Raw genomic sequence first — 8312 nt, 5'->3', positions numbered from 1 at the left:
CCAGGCGGCGGCGCGGACGGGCGGCGGCGGGCGCGGTGCGGGCCCCGTGGGCCGGATCTGGGTCGCGCGGGCCCTGGCGGTGGAGGAGAGAGAGGGAGCCGGCGGCGGCGATGTGGCACGCTCCGATTGGCTAGGGATTCGGCGGCGGACATGTCGGACCGGGGGCGGACGTGTCCGGCGCGGAGAGGGAGGAGATTTAGGGTTTCATCCGCGAAAATGGAAGGGGAGGGCCTTTATATAGGTAGAGGGAGCTAGGAGAGTCCAAATGAGGGGCGGTTTTCGGCCACGCGATCGTGATCGAACGACCGAGAGCATGGAGGGGAGTTAGATGGGTTTGGTGGGCTGTGGGGAGAGGTGTTGGGCTGCAAAGAGAAAGGGGTTTTCGGGCTACGCGGTTGACCGTTGGAGTATCAAACGAACTCCAAATGGCACGAAACTTGACAGGCGGTCTACCGGTGCTATACCAAGGCCACTTGGCAAGCCTCGGGCCATTCCGAGAAAGTTTAACACCCACTCACAACAGGAGACAAAAAGGGGAACGCCGGAGGGCATAGGAGCGCCGGATTGCAAAATGGACAACGGGTAAAATGCTCGGATGCATGAGACAAACACGTATGCAATGAGATGCACATGATGACATGATAAAATGCAACACGCAAGCAAAAGACATGGCAACGCCGACGAATAACTGGCAAACACCTGGCGCATCGAAACCGGGGCGTTACACTCGGTGGCACCGAATGAGCAAACTCGGTCAGACCGATCCAGGTAAAAATATGAATCTTAGAGATTTTGGTGGGACCGATATAGTCAACTCGGTGGGACCGATATGCTAGGGTTAGGGCATAACGTAATCTTAGTGTGACCGATCGCATAAACTCGGTTGGACCAATTTCTGCAATAGGTACACAGAGGGTTGTTCAGGCAAACTCGGTGGGACCGATTCGCTCTGTTCGGTGGGACCGAAGTGTTACGAAAAGGAAATAGGGAGTTTGCAATGTTGACTCGGTGGGACCGATTTGCTCATTTTGGTGAGACCGAAATGTTACAAAAAGGAAACAAAGAGTTTGTAATCCCATCTTGGTGAGACCGAGATCCCTATTGGTGAGACGAAGTAACTAGGGTTTGTGGCAGTGGCTATGTCAAATGAAACTCGGTGGTGCCGGATAGATCAAATCGGTGGGGCCGAATGTGACTTTTAGGTTTATGACATATGTGGAAATGAGAAAGTGGTTGAGGGTTTTGGAGCATATCACTAAGCATTTTGAGCAAGTAAACCATTAAGGAACACCTAATCCCCTTTTAATAGTATTGGCTTCCCTATGGACTCAATGTGATCTTGGATCACTAAAATTAAAATGTAGAGTCTTGAGCTTGTTGCCAATATATGTCATTTGCATTTTGAGGGGTCCACTTCTATAGTCCATGCCATGCCAATCATTGAACTTTCTGAAATGATCATCTTAAAATAGCATTAGTTCAATGAACTATATGTTGTTAAGAATTACCGAAACCACCCAGGGATTAGTTGCACTTTCAATCTCCCCCTTTTTGGTAATTGATGACAACATATAGATCAAATCTTCTACAAATGATAATAAGAATGAAGTACATTGTCGCTTTGAGAGGTATGTGATAAGCAAGAGCTCTCCCTAAATTTGTGCAATGTTTAAAATTTGCTTTGGACTGCAAATGCACAATCTGTTAGGAACATGGGTTACTCTTCCATGTCACATACATCTTGGTGGAGTGCTAAAAATGATAATAGATTAGAACAAGCACTCATCACCAAGGCAAAGTGAATGATCATGCAAGAGATAGATAATGTCATCATTCAAGCATAAGCATAAAGTATGATATGATCAAGCACTTGATCACACAAAGTATCTCGCACACAGACATAATGTATCTCACAACCAAACAAAGCAAACAAAGCAAATGAGTAGCAAAAGAAGCAAAGCTCTCTCTCTCCGAAGCCTATGATCTATATATTTTCTCCCCCTTTGGCAACAAGTTGCCAAAAAGCTCGAAAATGCATAGTGCTATGTGACTCTCTAGGCTTGATCTTCAGAAGGAGGTGTTGAGATGACTCCAAGGACGAATGCATCTGTAGATGACGTTGGAGCTAGAGGGGTTGCCACTGGAGGGGCAACAGGAGCTATGGGAGCTACGGCTGCAGGTGCTGAAGTTGTAGCTCTAGTGTCTGTCGCTGGCACTGCTGCAGATCTCTGTGCCCTAGGGACTCTGTGGAACACCTGTGCAGTTGCTTTGCCCTTCCTCTCCTGTGCTTCTTCCTGGAGTTCTTCAATAGCTATCTATATCTCAGTCACTTTCAAGTCCAGATCATAGAATTTTGTCTCAATGATCCTCTCCAAGCTCTCCTGGTTCTGAGTCAGGGTGGCCAGTCCTTTCTCAATCCTCAAGGTTGCTTGAATCAGAAATCCAAGCTAGTCTTGCTTTCACTTGAGAAAGACTTCTGAAGCTTCTGCTGCACTTGGCATCGTTGTTGCTTTTTCTACTCTGGCTTTCTCCTTCTTCTCATGAGCTGCAACTGAAGTGGGATCTTCAGCATCCATGACAACTGTGTTTTCCTCAAAGTCAGGAAACAAAGGGAGATGTTCTTTATCCAACAGATATACTCCTAGCTTCATCTTGGAATTGATTAGCTCTTGGATGTGTGGAGCATACCTACATGATCTCTTTTGGTCAGCTGTTATCCTCTTAATTGTCTCTACAATCAAGCTCATAACCTTGAACTTCTGTGGCACAATATCAAATAACTGTAACAAGTTGATGCAATGGCCTCTGATCATCTTGTGATCTCCAGATTTGGGCAACAGAGTGTGCCTCAATATGGTGTTTATGGTGGCTAAACCAGACAACAAGTAGTAGACTGAACCTAACTTATGTGTCTCCAAGGCCTTATCTGGAAGTTCCTTATACATATTGGCCATGGAGTTATGATCTTTCTTCTTCTCAGCATAAACATCTATGTCATTCTCTTCTTCTTTAGGTGCATTTATGAGCTTAGCCCACTCATCAATTGTAAATTGGTGTCTTTGTCCTTCTGTCATCCACACAATCCTTCCATCAGGATAAAAGTGAGTTGTTGAGTAGAATTGCATAATGAGTTCATCATTCCACTTGGTTAGCTTCTGACCAACAAAGTCATCAACAACATTTGACTTGAAGCTTTCATGCACTCCTGGGGAAATGATGAGCATTTGCATCATGTATTTCCAGTCCACCCATCTCATATCACTAACTATGGGTTTCTTGTCCAGCAACACTATCTCATAGAAATCTTGTTGCTCTTTGGTGTGGAATCTGTAGTCCACTGCAGTCCTCCTCCTCACAGCATATGGATCTCCTTGTCTCCATTTTCCGAGACCAGCATCCTTTCTTTCCTTCATGTTTTCAGCAACTGGGTGACTATCATTATGGTCTGGAATCTTGGATTTGAGCTTCCTATGCACTTGGGCTTCAGCCTCTTCTGCAGCTTCAGGCACTGGGGCCTTGTTCTTCTCTGTTGCAGGTATGTTCCTAGTATTTCTCTTTGGAGCTTGTTCTGGAGCTTTGGGGGCTGTCTTGGGCTTTGAAGGAGCCGCCCCAAACTTGATGGCATCCCCATCAGCTTCTGTGACTTAGCAGGAGGTGCTTGAGCAGCAACCTCTTCTTCCTCTTCTTGCTCACTAGCAGAATCCTTCCTCATAGATGGATTTCCAATTACTCTAGTTGTAGTTTCTTTGACCCTCTTCTTCCCTTCTTCACCTGATCTTGGCTCAAGTGTGAAAACCATAGTTTCCTGAGTGGAGGTTCTTAGCATGTGCCTTCTTGTGCATACGAGGTTTTGTTGCAACAGCAGTTCCATATTCCTTCTTCAGCACTTTCTTCTTGGAGCTTACTTCCTCCTCAGCAGCCACATAGTCCTCATCCTCTGAGTCTGAGTTTCTCCTCTTCCTTGTCCTTGTAGGTGCCTTGGGCAAATTTCTTGGAGTGCTCCTGCTGCCATCATCAGAGCTGCTAGAGGGACTAGTGCCCTCACTCATGTTCACTTGCTCTTCTGATTTGTTCTGGCGATCACTCTGGTCAAACATACTGGCAAAGCAAACTAACAGCAGACCCTGTGAATAGATATAGATAAGGTACAATAGATGAGCATCACAAAGTGCAGAGTTTTTGCAAAAAGAATGAGTCAAAAACTTAGTTTTAGTTATCTACAGGAAGCATTTCGTAGCTATCGATTTGAAAAACTCGCTGACACCGAAGCAACTTTGGAGTCTAAACATGTGGAATCGGTCAGAACGAGACACAGTTTGGTGACTCCGAGTTTGCTAGGGTTTCACAAAGTCCTGCTATCGGTCACACCGATTTGCAACTTTCGATCAGACGGAGAATCACTTGTGCTTTGGCCTAAGACAAATCGGTGGAACCGATTCCAACAATTCGGTTGGTCCGAGACGAGTCCGGCGGAAACCTAACCCTAAATTTCAAATCTAATCTAATCTAAGGGATGTTTTCTCTGGATAGATTGATCTCATACGTGGTAAAGAACATGGCATTGACCTTGTGCTCAGAATCGGAGGTAAAAAGAATGCACAAGGGGTCAAACTCATACCTTAGTTCGGCGGTGAGTTCGCTACGGCGGCAACGGCGGTGTTGAAATCCGTTGACAGCGGCAGAGACCAGCGGCGGGAGGTCGCTGGCGACGAGGTGACGATCCAGAGACCCGAGAGGCAGAGCAGGACACAAGCGGGCGAAGAGGTTTTGAAGTGATTTCCAAAATCTGGCCTGTGAGTATATATCCTGACACTGTCGGTCTGACCGAGTGGAACAACTCGGTGGCACCGAGACACAGAATTGCAAGCGGTTACTTCAACTCGGTGAGACCTAAATGTTCTAATCGGTTGCACCGAGATTGAAAACTTGATCAACCCAGTGAACTCGGTGTGACCGAAATGGAGGAGTCGGTCAGACCGAAATATATAAAGAGGTTTTGGATGTTTTAAGTCTATGACAAAACGGGACTCCGAGTGCTCCTCACACAGAGGGGTGGAATTTGACTTAGATCAAACTTTGTGATGTAGCATGAATAGAGTTTGAGAAGAGAAAAGCATAGATAACTAGAGGGAGTTCTTAGGCATTCTTGTCCATCCATTTGGCAAAAAGAAGAAACTCCAAAAAATCAAAGCAACAAATGGATGTCCTTGAATGAGAAAAGTACGTAACCAAACATGCTCACACAATATAATAGCAAATGAAATATGTGGCCACGCATGCACAATCACTCTAGCATCTATCAAGCAATTGGCGATGACTAGGTCATCTATATATGAGTATATTGACTTAGGAGTCAAATGAGAACATTTGATCATAGGTCATACTCATCGTTTAAGCACAAGTGGGGTTACCACTTTTACGTAAAGCATTGTTGTGTTCACACCATTAGAGTTGCCTTAGCTCAATTCTTAGAGTAAAGCCCCCCCTTGCTGTGATATCCCCCCTAAGAGGGATGAACTAACCTTGAGTTTGGTCGATGATGACTTCATGTAGGTGTTGAAGATGTGGATGCTCATTATTGATGTAGATCATTTGGAGCAATCCATTGGAGTGAGTTGCACTTTTAATACCTACATGGGTTGGTCCCACAAGGAACAAACAAGGATATCCATAAAGATAGAGTGAAGCACACACACGATGATGTCCATGAAAGCATTAGATTACCTAGTCCCTTGTCTTTCCAACAAGAGGGTTTGTGACTCCTTGAACTCGTGCAAGATGTGGAAGTTCTTTGCACTTGTCCTTGCCAAAATAAATATGAGTGAAGTATGTTGGCGGAGTCACCCTCAAGAACTCTCTAGTTCTTCTTCTTAGGGATCCACATCATCTTGGTGGGAATCCATGGAGTCGTAGATGTACTTGATGAAGTAGAACTTGATGTAGTCTTGGGAACCCACTTGGCCAAGGCCTTCGGAGCATCTTCAAATGCATCAATCTCTTCTTGAAGCTTGTCCTTGCCTTTTAGCTTGTGGTCTTTTGGTGGAAGATAATCTTGAGCTTGTGTGCCCTTGAAGGAAGTAGTGTCATACTTCTGTTGTTGATGAACAAACTTCGTCTTGGGGTATTGATCTTCTTCCCACTCAACTCCATTGGCATTGAACTTGCGATCAAAACCAACACCTTGATTCTTCCGGTGCCTTCCTTGCTTGCGTACAATTTCCTCAAATTGCTTACTTCCGACAAGGCTTTTGTAAACACCTTTCTCTATAATTCCCTTCAATAAGCTATTTTCTTGCTCAAGTGTAACTTGGCCAAGAGAATCATTAGTGGAATCAAGAGAACTACTAGAAGCAACAATATTGGATTTAGCATGATTATTGTTACTACTAGAAGAAGAATCTTTCTTGTTCTTGTTGCTAGATTCTACTTGTGGCATGTAAGTAGACAAGAGTAAATGCTTGGCAATGTAAGAAGAACTTTTCTTCCAAAGATCATCATTGATGGCCTTTATGAACCCATTCTCTTGCTCAAGATTGAGCTTTTCGAAGCGTAACTTCTCATGAGTTTTCAAAAGCTCTCGATGATCTTCTAAAGTAGTTTCATGAGCTAACTTAAGAGTGTTTAGTTATTTAGTTAGATGCTCAATCTCCTTATTATCATTGTCTTTCATTTTATCTTGATTAAAATGATTAATTGACATTTCATCATAATATTCATCACTAGAGTTGTCAACAAGTAAATCATTATCACCTAGCAAGTCATCTTCATCACTATTGAAATCAACATACTCGGGGTGTGTTACCTTGGGGCCATTAGCCATGAAGCATTTCCCAATTCCTTCATTTGGTGAATCAAATATGTCATAGGAGTTGGTTGACGCAAGTGCTAGACCGGCAACACCTTCATCTTGAGTATATTCGGAGTCGGAGTGATAACTTCTCTCTGAGTGGTGGTCGGAGTCACAGCCGGATACCCATTCACCAACATGAGCTTGATGTCTTCGTTTTGTGTAGCTCCTTGATGACTTGTCCTTCCTTTCCAAATCCTTGCTTCTTTGAGAGGTTCTTCATTCATTGCGATCATCTCTATTCCTTCTCTCTCTTGGAGGTGATTCTTCCCTTTTGCTTCTTCTTTTAGGTGAGTCTTATCTTCTTTTGTAGGGAGTCGTACACTCATTGGAGCAGTGTCCGAGTCTTCCACAATTGTAGCAATTTCTCTCACGACTAGAAGATCTTTTGTCATTGTAGGACCTTGACTTGGAACTTCTTTCCTTGCTTCTACTCTTGTAGAATTTGTTGAAGTTCTTCATCATTAAGCTCAATTCTTCATTGAAGGCTTGCTTCTCATTTGATGATGTAGGAGCATCACATGAGGCTTTGTAAGCACCACAAGACTTGTTGTGAAGCTCTTCTTTGTGCTTGAGTGACATCTCATGAGCAACAATTCTTCCAATGACTTCGGTTGGCTTGAGGTCTTTGTAATTTGGCATCATTTGGATCAATGTACACATGGTATCATATTTTACATCCAAGGCTCTCAAGATCTTCTTGACGATGAATTTTTCGGTCATCTCTTCAATTCCTAAGCCGGCAATCTCATTTGTGATGAGAGCAAGCCTAGAGTACATTTCAGCGACACGTTCACCATCCTTCATTTTGAACTTGTCAAGTTGACTTTGGAGCACATACAACTTGGATTCCTTGACGGAGTCGGAACCTTCGTGCATATGAATCAAAGTATCCCAAATTTCCTTTGCATTCTCAAGACGGCTGATTTTGTTGAATTGTTCGGGCCACAGTCCGTTGAAGATTATATCGCAAGCTTGAGAATTGTATTGCAACATCTTCAATTCTTCCGTGGTAGCTTCATGGTTTGGTTCTCTCCCATCAAAGAATTCACCTTGCAAGCCAATACACACAATAGCCCAAACGGCGGGGTTATGTCCAAGAATATGCATTTTCATCTTATGTTTCCAACTAGCAAAATTAGTACCATCAAAGTAAGGACCTCTACGGTGGTAATTTCCCTCGCTAGAAGCCATACTCTCCTAGGTTGTGAAACCAAGGCTATGATCACCAAAGCTATGGAAATCAAGGAAAATGAGATAAAGCTCTCTTACCACTTGTAGGATCAGAAGTATGTCTAGAGGGGGGTGATTAGACTACTTGACCAAATAAAAACTTAACCTTTTCCCAATTTTAGTTCTTGGTAGATTTTAGCAACTTAGCACAAGTCAAGCAATCTCAATACAGTTCAAGCAAGCATGCAAAGAGTATATAGGCAGCACAAAGTAAATCATGCAACTTGCAAGA

This window comes from Triticum dicoccoides, chromosome 4B (assembly GCF_002162155.2).
Source record: "Triticum dicoccoides isolate Atlit2015 ecotype Zavitan chromosome 4B, WEW_v2.0, whole genome shotgun sequence".
Taxonomy (NCBI): Eukaryota; Viridiplantae; Streptophyta; class Magnoliopsida; order Poales; family Poaceae; genus Triticum; species Triticum dicoccoides.
The sequence above is the reverse complement of the archived record's forward strand: the minus strand, read 5'-3'. Positions refer to the sequence as shown.